Source organism: Cyanistes caeruleus, chromosome 23 (genome assembly GCF_971803275.1).
Source record: "Cyanistes caeruleus chromosome 23, bCyaCae1.hap1.1, whole genome shotgun sequence".
Classification (NCBI taxonomy): Eukaryota; Metazoa; Chordata; class Aves; order Passeriformes; family Paridae; genus Cyanistes; species Cyanistes caeruleus.
In genome coordinates, this window is record NC_141723.1 from 5,853,491 (window position 1) to 5,858,634 (window position 5,144).

A 5,144-nucleotide genomic window follows, 5' to 3' on the forward strand; every position below is an offset into this window, starting at 1 on the left:
GGGGCCGGGGGGGCTGGCGGGGCTCAGCCGCTCCCAGCGCAGCCCCGGAGAGAGGAGCGAGATGGGTTCCCACCCCCAGGAACCCCTCGGGGGGGAGCGGCCCTTCCCTGCGGGCTGCCCTGCCCCTCGCAGGCACTCCCAGCTGAGCGCCGGGGGTGTTCTGGTGGGGATGCTGGGCCGGGGATGCTCGGTCAGGGATGCTTTGATGAGGGTGCTCCGTCAGGGATGCTCTGACCGGGATTCTCGGTCAGGGATGCTCGGTTAGGGATGTTCTGATGGGGATGCTGGGCTGGGGATGCTCGGTCAGCGATGCTCTGTCAGGGATGCTCTAACGGGGATGCTCAGTTAGGGATGCTCGGTCAGGGATGCTCAGCCAGGGATGCTGGCCCGGGAATGCTCTGCCAGGGATGCTCCGCGTGCTCCTGGAGCTCTGGCACCCTCTGAGCTCCAAGGTTTGCGCTGTTCCTGCGTGTTCAAAGCTGTTGGCACAGCAGGGAAAGCATGGAGTGGCCCGCCAGCACGGAAAGCAGGGATTTCTGTGTTAAATCTGGAGCTGGAGGTGTTTTTGCCACTGTTAACAGCTCGTAAACCTCCGGTGTGAGGGAACAGGGCACCGCATCCTTCCCAGTCCCAGCACGTCCTGGGGATTTGCTAAAAATCCCGGTTGGAATTCTCAGCCGTGCTCCTTGTTTAAACACTCCCTGTGCTGGTAAAGAGATCTCTTTGCAATTCAAATACCAAGAGAAACCATTTCCTGAAAGTGTGGCTGCTGTTGCAATATTTTAATATCTTCTTATGGTTTAATATCCCTAACACCAGCTCACTTTCAGAGCATTAGCAGTCCCTAATCTGAAGGGTGTTTCCTAAGAAAGCTCCTCTTTTTTTTTCCCCAGTAAAAGCTCAAAACCTTCTCTCAATGTGTTTTTCACATGACCAAGCAGCCCTAGACAAGGAGAGAACAGAGTGAAGCCCATCTCTGTAGCGAGGCTTTAAAGAAATTCAGTTTCTGGGGGGTTTTCTCCAAAAGAGTGGATCTCAAGTGCTGCTTTCAACCTCTCTGGATGGGATGTTGCATTCCTGAATTCCTCTTGACTTTCTGAGTCATCTTCACTGCTAAAGTCAAACTGAATCCTCCTGAACTTTCCAAGTCTTGCTGCAATCATTTCCTTTTTATCTGATTTATGTGAGTTTTGCAATGCTAAGGGAGCCAAATGAGCTTATCACAGAACAATTATTTCTTCTGGAAAGCAGGACAGCAAAAGCACTTTGCTTGCCTCAAAAGAAATATATTTATTTAATGGATGGACAAGATTTCTTTGAGATGTTTTCGCTTTCTCTGAGACCAAGAAGAATCTGTTCTCTCCTTGACTCCTTGGGCTTCCAGTTGTATCACAAGAATATTTTCCATCCAGCCATCCATAAGAAAATCAACTGCACTGTGAGTCAGGAAAAGAGCAATTTAATAACTGTGAACTGAGCGAGGTGTTAATGGACGAGCTCTGAGTCTCATTGACTCCTTGCCATCTGCCTCGGCCTTTTGATTTACAGCATTTAACTGCTTGTAAAACTCATCTCTGTTTGGGGTTTTTTTTTCAGGCTTACTAAAGAAAAGAAGCATTTATTCTTTCCCCTGGAAAACTGTGGATTATAATAATGGCTGGTCTGATGGGAGATGTGCCACAAATCACATCTGCCTTGGCCAGAAATGCACCTTGTCTCTGAGTCTGTAATGGGAAGAGCTGGAAAAAACTGCAGGAGACTTTAATCTGGTGATGGAGATGTCCTCAGGAAGTTTAAAGTGATATTCATTTCCCTTGCATTTCGTATCAAGGATTTCAATAAATGCCCTGGAGTCGGATGAATCACGGGAGAAAATAAAGCTCAATAACAAGAAAAACTGATGGATAAAAGAAAACCAGCCCTGAACCCGAAGCCAAAACAAAATGAAACTTCAAACCCACGAGTGCAAACTCCTCACAAGGAGCAAAATCTTTTCTTTTCAGGGTTTTTCTGCTTTGTGGAGTGCTGTTCCTGGGGCAAATATTGTCAAATATCCTGAATGTTCTGTATTTCCTCACCACGTGTTCTTTTTTCGCTCCTGTAACAGGAGACTCCGAGCAGCACGGGGAGTGGAAGGGGATCAGGTGCCTCCTGCACTGCACCACGCCACAGAAGAAGGGAAGTGCCAGTGGAATATCAGCCCCTGACAATGAGATATTTCATTATTTTGCTGCTCTGTCACAGGCTGCTGCTGTGGAAAGCTTTGAAGAGAGCGCTGGGGTCTTGAGTGACAATTTGATTTCTCTGATGTGAGGAGCAGTTGGCTGCAAATGCTGAAGAGGAAACGTTCCTGACACCTCTGGGGTAAGGCAGAATCTTTTTAAGGGCCAGTCCTGAACTGTAGAATGAACTTCCCTGCAAGTTTATCACAACTTTCTTGCTTTCTGTGTCAGGCCTGTCTCTTTCTGGCACCAACATTCAATAAACACAAAAATGAGGAAGATTTTCAGAGCAAACCCCTTCAGTTTGCACTCAGTTCCTCCTCCTCCTGTATAAACAATGCCCACCCAAACCCTTTAACACTGATTAATTGGTACAAGTGCATCACACACGCTCCTAAATGTTGCTCAGCCGTCATATAAAGTGAGAAAAACCCCACAGACCCACAAAAACTAGCTCAGGACGGTGCAGAACTCGCCCTGTTTCACTGCAGGAGCAGGGTGCTTGTTAACTCATGGGAGATGCTCCAAAGCACCTTCAGGCTCCTCAATTCAAGGGTCAGCGCTGTGCAGCTGAGTGAGGAAAATGCAACAATAAGCCCAGGCCGTTCAACCTTTCCCTGCAGCACCCACAGCCCACCCCAAATTTAACATCTGAAATGCTAAATCCCACTCAGGGATGAAAATGCAAGCCCCATTTGCCCAGTTCTGGCCCAGTCTGGCTCTCCAGCAGCAGCAAAGAGCCAGGCTGGAGCTGGATCCTCATGCAGGGCTCCCCTCCCAGCCTGTGCTCCCTCCCAGCGCTGCTGCAGACTCATCTGGCTGCAGGTTGTGCCACCTTTCTTACAAATATCTAAATTAGCATCCCTTGCAGATGTTCCCTCCCAGGGCAGGCCTATATCTGACTCTGGAATAAAAGACCTGCAGCTCAGGAAGGCAGATTAGTCATAATGAGCCTTCTGAACTCGAATGCTCTGCAGTTTTCTCATCTCTTCTGCCAAAACAAGCAGCACTGCCAGCCCCCTGTGCGCACTTGGAGTGCAGAGGGAGCCTTTGCTTTGCTCAGCAGAACAGGCTCGGGGAATTTTGGTCAGAACTGGCTTCTGGGGGATGATTGTCCCTGTGGGATGGTTCTGTCCCTGTGCCCTGCACTGGGGTGTGGCAGCTCCTCAGTCCTGGGAGCACCCAGGGCCTGGCAGAGGCTGGCTTTGGACTGCAGGATGTTAAATCCAGCCCTGGGAGATGCAGGCTCTGGACACAGATGTGGTTTGAGCCCGTCCCATCATCTGTGCTGTGCTTTTAGTGAAGCCACTGACTCATCAGCTGGGAGAACCAGGGGCTGCAGCAGCAGCTGATGATCTGAGAGCATGGCTTGTGCTTTGAGTGCTGCAAACTCCAATGAAACCTGTCCCCTTAGATAAGAAAATTGCCATTTTTGGGTCCCTGAGTGGCAGAAAGAGGTCCTGGGAGTGTCCTCCCCTGCTGTGGGACAGGCAGCTGTGGAATGCATTGTGTTGCACCCCATTCCTGGGTGAGGAACAACCCTGAGGAGGTTTTGGTGCCCCAGACTTGCTGCATTCCCAGGACGTTTGATCCCAAGCCCAATCTGTTCACACAGCTCTGGAATTGACTGAACCAGTTCATTTCAAGTGCAGGAAATCAATAGTCTTGGGTGTGAGATTTCTTCAGAAGCCAAGATGGGTATTGATATCTCTGGCAAGGAAATGAATTCTCCTCTCCTTGCATATTCCCAAGGATGGGCCAGGAGGATGCTGTTACTCCCATGAATCAATAGTGTCAAAAGTGGGCTCAAAATATTTGGTTTTTTCTCCCAAAAGCAATCACCAGAAAGTTCTGATCTGAGAGGGCTGGAAAAGGGACCTGACCTACCCATGCCACTGATTTCCTGGGGAGCATTGGGCACATTTTGGCCTTTTCTCTGTCTTAGCCTTAAGTCAGAGCTTTGGATTGTCAGGGGCGTGGAGTTGACACATATCTGATACTTTTTAATCAATTGCTTTTATCCTCTAAACTGGCCTGTGCAATCCCCACAGGATCTGACTGGGGAAATGCTTTCTGTGCATATTCCAGTGGAACACAATTTGCTGTGGCTGTGTTTCTAGCAGCGTTGGCTGAGCTCTCTGGAGAGCAAACTGGGCTCGGAGCAGAGAGCCAGGGAGGGTTTGTCCGTGGCTGAAGGGTTGGGATGTGCACACTGGGGTGGCACAGCAGTTTTTTGGAAGCTGAAACACTCCCTTCATTTCCTTGTTGTGCACAAGGATAAAAGATGTGCTGCTGAAAGGGATTCCGTGGCAGGGCCTTTGTTTCTCGCCCTCAGCTCGTCTCCCCAAATGCAATATTTTGCAGGACAGATAAGGACAAGAGGAGGAGGATTTCAAAGCACCTGGCCAAGCGCAGGTTATTAATTCTGATTAAACTTAATTCAGCTCCTCGCTGTTCCAGCACCCGTGGGGTTGCTCAGGTGTTGTCAGAGCTGTGTCTCACCATGAAGCAAAGAAATGTTAGGCTGTGATGACCCCTAAATATCTGAGTGTCCCAAATTTGGGGTCCTAGCTAGGTTACTTTAAAAGACAGAAGGAGATGACTCTTCCTGTTCTCCCCATCTCTTTGTCTGGTGCTTTCTCTCTGCTAACAAAGGCCCTTGGGAACCTTGAGTGTTGGCAATCAGCTTGGAAAAATTCACCTGGATTGCAAGAGCCTCTCTTCTGCTTTTTCTGAGGTGGTTTTTCTTTTTTTCCTTGCCTCCTTGTTATTTTTGCAAAGCTCGGCAGCCAGTGAAGACGTGTAATTAGAGTTAATTGTGATTGCTCGTGATGCAACAGCCCCCCGCTGACATCAGGGTGCTTCTGGCTCACAGGGAATGGGAATATTTCAGTGAGACAGAGTCCCCAGAGCCCCAGAGCC